Consider the following 12,225-nt stretch of genomic DNA (forward strand, 5'->3'; position numbering starts at 1 on the left):
TATTAGGTAACATACCAAAGCAGGACAGAAGGCCTCGAATCAATCATTAACATAATTTTAAAATAACGACCTTCTTTAAAGAAACATAACCTTCGACTCCTGCGAAATTTTAATGGCTAATGTAAGCAACACTGAAATTACAGTTTTCACCTGAGAGAGGTGAACCCTAAAGATCCTCTCTGTGGCTGGGTTACTGACTAATAATGTAACCGGTGTTAGAAAATCAAGAATGACGCCCAGCCCATGGAATCTGGAGCAAGCTTGCCAGCAGAAACAAAATTTTTAACCGTGACCTGATCTCCGAGATTTAAATTCGTGGGCCTCCATCCACGATCATACCTTGCCTCATTGCAAATTTACAAAATGAGGAAAGAGTAACCAACTTCAGAGGAGATGGAAACATCGAAACCGAAAATAGGAAGGTTCAGAAATTCTGGAACACGCTATGAGGGAAGGCTGTCATGATTCACTCCCGACGGAATTCAATGAAAGACTTTCAATGGATAATAGCACCTACTTCACAGGAGGAATTCTTGAGAAGAAAACAAAAATTCGGGAACCTCATAGAGATGAACCTCCAGACAACACCCAAGATGGTTTTCTACCGCATAAATGCTTGCCAAGAAAAGCAGTATAACTCCCATGAAGTGAGTAATTCACGCGTAGAACCTCGTCGATAAATCCAAAGGCCAAAACATGTCTCATACCGATATATATGTCCTACCAGGGATAATCACTCCGGGATAACTTCATTACACGCATGTTAAAAGACAAAGCACCCAACACTAATTACACAGAAAAAAAAGGTTACACCACAACCTCACAGTATAGACGAAAATACCACGAGAAGATGCATCGACGAAAATACCACGAGAAGATGCATCAATGCCCAAAATGGAGCAACATACTTCCAATACATCCCCCACACTCTTACATAATAAATACCCTAATTCACAAAAGAGAAAATGTATATCCAAAAGGAGCCTAGAAATCCCATACAAAGTCTCCTATTACACAAAAATATAACTCTAGAAATCATCAAAATACAGTGCAAAGGACATCATGGGTGAACCGATCAGGAGGACCGGATAGCGGGTCGAACGTTAGTCAAAACACATCTCGAATGAAGAGCGAGAATTCCCCAAATTAAGTTGGCCCTGTCAATAATAGAAAGGTGGGCCCGGGAAATGTGTGAGTCATGTGGAACGAAGACGGTAAAAAGCTGTAAACATGACTGAGAACAATTTAAGTATTGTACGCGCACTTTTTAGTGATACGCAGACATCCTAGTGCTGAATCGGTCGATCTCGGTTATCTTCGAGATTCGTATTGACAACCTTTGAAACACAAACTAAGATTCGTTTATGATCGCTGTGCGACATCTGGCGTACACTTTACGTACTCATACTGTTGTTGTTTACACAACAAAGCCAAACTATAGAATTCATGCTAGTAACAAGTTTCGCATCGAGAAATGTTATATAATATTATACATTGTGTGTGTGACACAGTTGTTGGCGTAAGATAATAAACGCTTAGAAAATTCATATCGATCGATCATATTATCGATTCAATTCAGATTTCATTTCCATTTAGTTGGCAGTATTACCGGAACCCGCAGTGTTCCCTCCTGACTCCTGAGCACAGTGCAAAAATCTATCACTAAAATGTGTGCGAATAATATGTTGGAGGCATTACCTAACTGACCCATCTCCAGTGAGAGGGGCTTATAAAGTGAAGATGCAACAGAATCTTGACCGGAAGGGACACATAGTTCGTTCTGCAAACCTTGCAATCAAGCAATACGTGACGCGAAATCAGAGTACCCTACGATCTAACGTGGGGAATAGACTAGATTCAGATCCTGCCTAGAGAAGGTATAGGTCCCAAGGAAATTAATTTCCACTCAAGATAGAAGGCTTCCATTACGGAGAACTAGGGCGTAAACGACACCTAAACGCAAAAAACGCCCATTTGCTAAACGGCAAGAAATGGGCAGAGAAACGCCCGAACCAGAAAAAAAAAATTCTGCAAACAAATAAGTACATTTTACAATGGCGGATAACCCCAAGAATTGACACCCAGTAAGGTTTAGCAAGAGAGTTAAGGAGTGGTCGGTCAGAAGGAACAGTGCCTGTGCAAAGAAAGTAGGTCTACACAGGAGAATTTAGCCCGCGGATGTACCCAACGACCTCGCCTAAGAAAAACTACACCTTAAAGGGGCGACCGTTAGGAAAAGTACGAAGAAGTTCACCAGTTAAGAAGCACTCGGAAACGAGTGACAAGATCAAGGTCAATGATCATCGCTCAGAATGAAATGGGGCAATACAAAAGGAATTTTAAGTTTCACAATATCTTTAACAACCATGCCACCGGATTGGACCTTCCTAATTAGAGGCTTATACATCAATTCCTCCTTGCGCAAGTACCCGGAGGCGAGGACTTCGCGAAGACCGGACAAGTTGACAGGAAAAGTTAATAATTCAGAAAAATTTCCAGCAACCGGGAAAATGCTTAGAGTTCGGCGCGGATTCTATGTTTAGCAGTCAAAAGGGGCTTAATTTAGACCCATTCAAACACGCCCTGCTACCACTTGTTCCGGGGTATCTGTGGAACGCAGAAAGGTGAAAGAAGGTGCTGGGTGTAATGGGTCTAACTACGATATCAAAGATTGAATTAAAACTTTAAATGAGGTTATTTTCCTTTTCCAAAAAACAAAACAAAAACAAACCTAACAACTTTTCACTTAGTGAAATATCAATGACAAATTTGTTGATTAAAGGCAGAAAACCCCAGAAGAGGGGATATAACAATTTTGGGCTTCAAGCCCCTAGTTCACACAGTTACAATTTCAAAGTGGTATTATTTAGACAAGAATAGAAATCTCCCAAATTCAAGAGCGCTGAACTGACTGACTGACTGAATTTCTCTTTGTTTTATTTTGCTACAACTTGGCAGGTTCGATCCTGGCTCAGTCCGATGGTATTTGAAGGTGCTCAAATACGTCAGCCTCGTGTCGGTAGATTTACTGGCACGTAAAAGAACTCCTGCGGGACTAAATTCCGGCACCTCGGCGTCTCCGAAAACCGTAAAGGAGTAGTTAGTGGGTCGTAAAGCAAATAGCATCATTATTATTAGAGGCACTCCTCATTATTACAGGAGTTTAGGAAAGAGTTTACATGCTCTCCAACATTTACCAAATTTTAACCGCCCACTTAAGGCAACATTACACAAAACTTTATGATCTCGGGCCTCTCTAGGCGCAATTTACAATTAACAAAAGTAGTACACAGGCTGATCAAGTACCTAAACTACTGGGCCTTCGTGGAATAAGAATAGTAGGTTAAATTAATGGCCCGAACACAAAATGAATGGAGGCGTATACTTGCACTCCTAGATAATGAAGAATAAAATCCTAACGGCGCTCTCGGCCCAATGATACAGGGGCTAATCCCAAGCTACTGAAGTGATTCGAATGAAGGTAAATTTAATACATTACAGGAAAGAAAAACAGTTACAGAAAAAGAAACCTCAAACCAAGTTGAAGGGGAGCTCGAGAGGGTAACGCACTCCCTATCCCCGATTTACAGTTAAATACTTTATGAAGTTTTACATGAGCCGACGAAAATTTACATTTTTAGAAAAAGGTTTCATAGTTAGAAATTGGGACCTTTCCCTCGTGTAAGTCTGCGGAGTTAGCTACAGAAAAATCAGTCTGGTGGTCATTACCTTGGCTGCTGGTCTGCCTGGCGAAGAACGATGCGCCCGCCTCCTGTCTTAACACAGACGCTCAGAAATCCGGCGATCAACAGACAAGGTAGCCAGACAAGCCTAAGCTTATATACGCGAGGGGACGATTCTAGAGGGTTCTGGACTAATCCGGATACACCCTCTCAATTTTATTGGTTGAATCAAAAGTTACACTCAAATAACAAACATGAAGCTTGTGATAGGCTGAAAAATAATTACAGAACATTCCTATTGGATAGCTTTAGAATTGGTGGGGTGAGAAAGGGGGATTGCAAACCCTGAAATGTATATGAAAAACAAATGAAAGTTGATTTACTAGAGAAAACCCATGAACACAAAATTTCTTTCAATAACAATTTATTTTACCTTTAACCAGAGTGCATGACCACAGTTTTGGGTAGCGACATCTGTGGAGAAATTTACAAACTTCTTGAAGTAAACAAACACAAAGCAAATAAATCAAGTCAGTTTAGGCAACTTCACAATAACACAATTAATCAATCTTCTGATTAAAGTCCCAACTTCATGTAGTAGCAGTTTCACATTTTGTTGAGCAGATAGAGCTCATTAAGGCGCTTCTTTTGAATGTGCGGAGTTGAGGTATACCTCCCGGTACAATTATTATTATTATTATTATTATTATTATTATTATTATTATTATTATTATTATTATTATTATTTCGTTTCAGCCTCTTTGGACTAAGTTTAATCAATCACTTCTTTGTGTGTTGTTCTTTTCTTAGTGCCCAGTATTTCTTCATTCTTTCTGATCTTCGTTTCCTCTCTTCTTCCGAGATTGGCTTTAAATGTATATTTGTCTTGGAACCTTATATCTTCTTCTTTACTTATTACTTTAGCTGTTCGGTCAAATAGTGAATTTTCTTTAATTTTTAATTCTACTAGGTCCTTTGCAGTTTCTTTAAACCAGTTGGCTTTTGTTTTGCTGTTACGGAAGAAGTCAAAGATTTGTTTGGTTAATCTAATGGAGTTCATTCTGAGAAGACGACCATAAAAAATTGCCCTTCCTTTTCGCATAGCATCTGAGAGTTTTTCAATTGTCTTGTAGAGTGTTTCATTCTTGATGTATGTTATCCTATTGTCCTGACATTTCTATCCTATGATCCTAAAGTTTTCCTTTCCTTTAGCTCAAGTTTCTCCACCTGGCCTTTGAATTTATGTTTAGTGTTTCTGGTCTAATCTCTGTTTTACAATGTTTAATGTTGGACAGCCATGAAGGGGTTTCTTGTTGTATATATCTTTTGTTAGTTGGAAGGCCAGTTCAAGATTATTATTATTATTATTATTATTATTATTATTATTATTATTATTATTATTATTATTATTATTATTATTATTATTACACGTTACTTGACGTCACACCGACACACATAGGTCTTCTGGCGACGATGGGAGAGGAAAGGGCCAGGAGTGCGAAAGAAGCGGCTGTGGCCTTAATTAAGGTACAGCCCCGCTAAGGACCACGTGCCAATTTCAATTCACTTCTTCATACCTTGTTCTTTTATCTTCCGCTCCTTCCAATATTCTTTCACTATGCTGTTTCCTTCTGCCCTCGGACCACTTCGCACTAAGCTTCTTGTTCAATCTTCCTTGGAATCCTTCCATACTTATCACCCTCTTTAAAAAAATTCTCTGTCCATAGTTTCTTCTTCTCTTATATTATTTCTTTCTACATCTTTCTTTACTTCTTGAATCCAGCTAGTTGTTGCCTTTTTGTCCCAAATGTACTTGAAAATCCGTTTCGTTAACCTTAAATCACCCATTTTGTAAATATGTCCGAAAAACTGCAATCTCCTTTTTCTTGTGGCTTCTGTTATGTTTTCTATGTATTATTATTATTATTATTATTATTATTATTATTATAATAATAATAATAATAATAATAATAATTATTATTATTATTATTATTATTATTATTATTATTATTATTATTATTATTATTGTACCGGGAAGTACACCTCAACGCCGTTCATTCAAAACAAGCGCCCTAATGAACTCCTCTATCGGTCTAAAGGTGAAACTAGTAACACAACAAGTTGGAACCTTAATCAGAAGATATCTCCACCAAAATATTAAGTAATTTTGTTATTGTGAAGTTTCCTAAACTGACTGAATTTCTCTTTGTTTTATTTTGCTACACATCAAGAAGTTTGGACATTTTTCTACAGATGACACTACTCAAAATTATGATCATGCACGCTGGTGCAAAGTGATAGAACTTATAATTTAAAGAAGTTTTGTATTTTTAAGTTGTCCATAACTGATCTCTGTTCATTTTTTTTTGGATTGGAAACACTTTCTTTTATTTCCGCCAGTTTTGAATCGGACCAATCATAAATTTAGGTAATTAATTTTCAACCAATCCCGCAATTCTTGTTCACTTTGTGTTAACCAATGAAAATTAAGAGGGTGTGTCCTGATTAGTCTTGAATGATCTCGAACCTTCCCTGAGGGTTTATAAACTGCGGCTTTTCACGTTTCCTTGTCAATTGATCACCGTCGGTATAAGAGTGTGTGTTAAGGCAGGAGGCGGGACCGCCTCTTTCTTCGGTCAGCAGAACATCTGAAAGGTAATGGCCACATAAATTACATCTTTTTGGTTGTAGCTACCTCCGCAGCTTAATCCGAGGGGAAGGGTCCGAATCTTTAACTATGTAACCTAATTTTCTAAAATGTAAACTTCCTTTTGGCTAATGTAAAACTTCATAAAGCTTTAACTGTAAATCGGGGATAGGGAGTGCGTTACCCTCTCGAGCTCCCCTTCAACTTGGTTTGAGGTTTCTTTTTCTGTAACTGTTTTTCTTTCCTGTAATGTATTAAATTTACCTTCATTCGAATCACCTCAGTAGCTTGGGATTAGCTCCTGTATCTCTGGGCCAAGAGCCCCGTTAGGATTTTATTCTTTATTATCTAGGACTGCAAGTGTAGGCCTCCATTCATTTTGTGTTCGGGCCAGTTGTCTAACCTGTTCTTTTTCCATGAAGGCCCAGTAGGTTGAGTTATGAATACCACTGTAAGAGTAAGGTCAATTGTGCCTAGAGAGGCCAGAGTGTGTAAGAGTTGTGTGTAATGTTGCCTTAAGCGGGCAGTTAAAATGTGATAAATGTTGGAGAGCCTCTTGGCTCTTTTTCCAAATTTTGATTAATGTAAAGAGTGCCTCTGGAAGGCCAGATATTGTATTTAGGGAGCAAGTGCTCTTGAGTTAAGGGATTTCTGCCCTTGAGTAAATGGTTCCTGGTTTGAATTAAAGTTGTAAACGGGATCCCGTATCTCTGGAATTGGGAAATTAGGGGCTTGAAGCCCAGAATCTGTAGAAATCACTAATCTTGGTTTTTCATAGATTGTTATTTGTACCTGTCATGTTGTTATGTTCACTCAGTGAAAGAGATTTTTAAGTTTGTTTTCGGAAAAGAAATATAACTGTTTAAAGTTTTAATTCAATTTTTGATGTTGTAGTTAGACCAATTAAAGCCCGCACCTTCTTTCTCCATCTCTGCTATCCATACAAACCCAGGAACAATTATTATTATTATATTATTGCCATTATTATAAACACCTATTTCCAGTCGATCAAATTCAGCCTCTTGAAAAGGTATGATGGCGAATGTTTTCAGAAAAGGATTCAATTTACTTGTCTGCTCAAATTTTCACTGCCAAAGTCACGATGGATATAGGGAAAATATTCCGAGCTAGTTAGCCCCTGCCGGGTTGTGTAATGAAATTAGAAAAACTTTTAAGGTATCTGAACTTGACCAAAACGTAAACCAAATTGAAATAATGGTAAAAAAGGGTCACTTAGAAACTTTATTTCTGTTAGAACAAATTGAATTTTACGGGAAGAAAAAGTGAAATACGGTGAAACGAAGCTAAATATTTGCGTCCTCTGGCATAGGAAAGCAATTATCGGCTACAGATTTCTGAGTTCCTTGCACTGCCTAACTCTCCACTTTTATATTTTTTACAGGAGAACGAAACACTTACAGCATTTGAACTTATACCTTGACGACTTTGATGATCGAAAACACGAATTATAGTATCTGATCGGTATATTCATATAGGTAAATACCAGGACATCGTTAACTGTTATTCCAATGGTATTTACAGAAATCATCTGGTTTTATTAACTTTTAAAATTAAAAAGTTGATATATTAAGTTTTGAAATACAAGGGTAGGGAGATGTGAAGTTTTGTCACGAAATATTATAAACTCAAGGAGAAAACAATATCATTTCTTAATAAAATAATACATCCTATGAAAACAAATTATTCTCGTCTTAAAAACCACTTTCACTGTTTATGAAATGTATTTTATTTTCATAGTGTTTTTCTGAATTGACTTTGTCTGATTTGGTAGCGAAACACAAAGCTGAAAGGAACTCGCTGTTTAAATGTGTACGGATTTCTGAAATTCAAGGCAGCTCCATAGTTCTAACTGTTCGTCCTCAACATTAAGGTCCTCTTCCCCAATAGAAACCTCGATTAGCTGGCGGTACCAAAACCCATTGGATTCTTTTCTCCAGTCTCTCCCATAATGTTCCTGAAGCATTTTTTTGTAACAGTATGTTGGTTGGGATTGTAACAGTAAGCTCCAAACAATGTTAAGAAAGCCTTGCAAGACTGTAAAATACATTAATGTTTGAAATAGAGATGTTTCGAGCTATCTGAAAAATAACAGATTTATTCAGTTTTGATCGCAAGAAACATGCACATAGAGGTATCAAGTTATGATTAAAAAACATTATATTCCAGACCTATTTATGATGGAAAATATTGAAGTCCGGTTCAAAATAGTAGTAAGGTTCAATGCAGCTGTCGGCAGCCCTGAAGATGGTTATCCCTGGTTTCCCATTTTCACACCAGGCAAGTGCTGGGGCTGTACCGTATTTAAGGCCATGGTCGCTTCCTTTCCACGCGTAGCCCTTCCCTGTCTCATCGTAGCCATAATTCCTATCTGTGTCGGTGCGACGTAAAACCAATTGTAAAAAAATATTCTACTATTTTGCTTTACGTCGCACCGACACAGATAGGTCTTATGGCGACGATGGGACGGGAAAGGCCTAGGAATGAGATGGAAGCGGCCGTGAACTTAGTTAAGGTACAGCCCCAGCATTTGCCTGGTGTGAAAATGGGGAACTACGGAAAACCGTCTTCAGGGCTGCCGACAGTGGGATTCGAAACCACTATCTCCCGGGTGCGAGCTCGCAGCTGCGCGGCCCTAACACCACGGCTAGCTCAGCCGGTACAATTAAATAGAAGTACGGCATGATCATGCAATTAAAAGTTATTTAGTATTTTAATACACACTAAGGAACTAACAGACACTGAGGAGGCTGCCAGACTGACGAATGCGTGCGGCATACCGGTGAATTATAACTCAGTGTCCACGACCTTGGCAAAAACATTATACCCCTACTACCCTTCCCCACAGCACATGCAAAGTCTCCACTACTTGCCGTAGCGCTATACTGTACAAATCGGTTAGCCGCGACGAACGGCATTTGGTGCTTATTTCCGCCAAAAATTATGTTAATAATTAAGAAAAATAAAGGAAAGAATTAGCAGATAAGACACAAAGGCTTGTACAGATAACGTTTCTTTTACAAATAATTCGCTGTGAGCTCGCATCCGGGAGATCGTGGGTTCGAATCCCACTGTGGGCAGCCCTGAAGATGGTTTTCCGTGGTTTTCCATTTTCACACCACGCAAATGCTGTTGCTGTACCTTAATTAAGGTCATAGCCGCTTCCTTGCAACTCCTAGGCCTTTCCTATCCCATCGTCGCCATAAGACCTATCTGTGTCGGTGCGACGTAAAGCAGTTAGCAAAACAAATAATAATAATTCCTAGTTCCAGGTGGCTAAAGTGAATATGTAATGTTTACTCCACAAAGTGGCGAGGGGCGGGGGCGACTTTCCCTTCACGCCACACCCCCTAATCGCCGCTACTGTTTGTTAACACGCCAAAGATGCAGAAAAGGAAATTTAATCACTTGTTAATTTAGACACGTGTAGACATTCAACTCGATAAAAGAGATGATTGCATGGAACAAAAACGAATACTGTTCGGCGAAGTATGTGTGTAGAAGTCGTACGTCTGTTTGGAGCTTCTGTTGCATTCCGACCAGGTTGTCCAGTTTAAAATAATGTCTGGGTATTCACCGCTGCTGATCACACTAGCCATTGCCGATATGCAGACAGCAAATATAGTGTGGCTGTACCATACACCAGCCTAGAACTGTACGGTTGAAAACGATGTTTACGAATGCAACGGATGCATTCGACCGGCCGCGCTGAGTAACATGCTGCGAGTATGACTCTGTTCCTTACTACTTCATATTCTGACGTAACCTGCCCGCTGGCAGTAGTTCCCCTGTTAAAATCAGTTGGTAGACACCCCACACATCACTTATGCATGCGGGACCTTTATAAGTAGAAAGTACGGCGTCCGTAGGCCACCTGGTATATATGAATGATATGAGTAAGGAAGTGGAATCAGGGATAAGGTTTTTTGAGGATGATGTTATTCTGTATAGAGTAATAAATAAGTTACAAGATTGCGAGAGCAACTGCAAAATGACCTCCATAATGATCTAAGATGGACAGCAGGCAATGATATGGTGACAAACTGGGTTAAAAGTCAGGTTGTGAGTTTCAAAAATAGGAAAATCCTCTCAGTTTTAATAACTGCGTTGATTGGGTGAAAGTTCCTTCTGGAGATCATTGTGAGTACCTAGGTGTTAGTATAAGGAAAGATCTGCATTGTGGTAATCACGTAAATATGATTGTAAATAAACGGTAGAGATGTCTGCACATGGTTATGAGGGTGTTTAGGGGTTGTAGTAAGGATGTAAAGGAGTGGGCATATAAGTCTCTGGTAAGACCCCAACTAGAGTATGGTTCCAGTGTATGGGACCCTCACCAGGATTACTTGATTCAAGAACTGGAAAAAATCCAAAGAAAAGCAGCTCGATTTGTTCTGGGTGATTTCCGACAAGAGAGTAGCGTTAAAAAATGTTGCAAAATTGGGGCTGGGAAGGCTAGGGAGAATCAATCAATCAATCAATCAATCAATCAATCAATCAATCAATCAATCAATCAATCAATCAATCAATCAATCAATCAATCAATCAATCAATCAATCAATCAATCAATCAATCAATCAATCAATCAATCAATCAATCAATCAATCAATCAATCAATCAATCAATCAATCAATCAATCAATCAATCAATCAATCAATCAATCAATCAATCAATCAATCAATCAAGATCTGCATTTAGCGCAGTCGCCCAGGTGGCAGATTCGCTATCTGTTATTTTCCTACTCTTTTCTTATGATTCCAAAGGAACTGGAAATTTATTGAACATATCCCTTGGTTAGTTATTCGACTCCCTAACTCTCTTTCCTATAAACGATTATTTGCCCCAATTTGTCTTCTTGAATTCCAGCTTTATCTTCAAATTATGATCTTTCCTACTTTTAAAGACACCACTCAAACTTATTCGTCTACTGATGTCATTCCACGCCATCTCTCCACTGACAGCTCGGAACATACCACTTAGTCAAGCAGCTCGTCTCCATTGTTCATAACCTAGGTGTCCGTGGTGTCCGAATGCAGAGGTTTGATTGTATTGTAGTCTTAACGCGATGAACCACCAATACCCAAAGTAAACAGCCGCCACTGATTTAGTATATATATATATGGTTCGCTAATCGTTACCTGGACGATGTGCTTGGCTACCCGTGGAGGTTCGCATGCTTTGTTTGTCTGGTTGTAATGTTGAAATGTTGTAGCCTGCTCTTATCGGTCACCACACCGGGGTCATAAGAGCCATTCTACTCGCCATAAAGTGTTTACAATCGGAAAGGGCGCATTTCCGAAGGCTATCCCATTAAAACCGCTCGCTGCTGACGGCAAACGAGCACCGTACTCCCCTAATGACCGAGCCCATCTCCAAGGAGCTCAACACGTCGATATCTTCCATGAAGAGGTCTTGTCTGAAGTAATAGCATTCAAGTAGTGTCGGGAGAAAAGGATTATTAAATGATACAGCACACAATACACTACTTCATATTGTAGGCCTATATGGCTGTGATATGAATACTTCAGAATTATCATATCCACATTATAGGCCTCAATAAAAAAAATATACATACGATACGATCTCGTTGTTTGCGAGGTTATGTCATGAAACATGTGCTGTACATTAATATTTATATGAGTTTATTTAATGTATATACCTGCTGCTCCGTTATAAATAGCTCAGGCAACTCGTCTTGATTCGCCTGTCATAGTCATATTGTCTTACCTGCCCTTTTCAATTGTTTTATGAACAGTTAATAAGACGCGCTTTATGATACGCCATAGTTCGTAGCCAGAATTCATCCATCTATTCGTATATTCGCTTTTTTTCTATTCTGCAGTTCTTGATGTATTCTTGGTATTACGTCGAAGAACG

General features: G+C 39.0%; 1 protein-coding gene across 1 annotated transcript in view; it reads left to right on the forward strand.

Moving 5' to 3' along the window:
* LOC136877829 (adhesion G protein-coupled receptor E1) overlaps window positions 1-12,225 on the forward strand; it is a 1,255,385-nt gene that overhangs the window by 271,367 nt on the left and 971,793 nt on the right. The gene's annotated exons all lie outside the window — the stretch shown is intronic.

This window comes from Anabrus simplex, chromosome 7, assembly GCF_040414725.1.
Source record: "Anabrus simplex isolate iqAnaSimp1 chromosome 7, ASM4041472v1, whole genome shotgun sequence".
Lineage (NCBI taxonomy): Eukaryota > Metazoa > Arthropoda > Insecta > Orthoptera > Tettigoniidae > Anabrus > Anabrus simplex.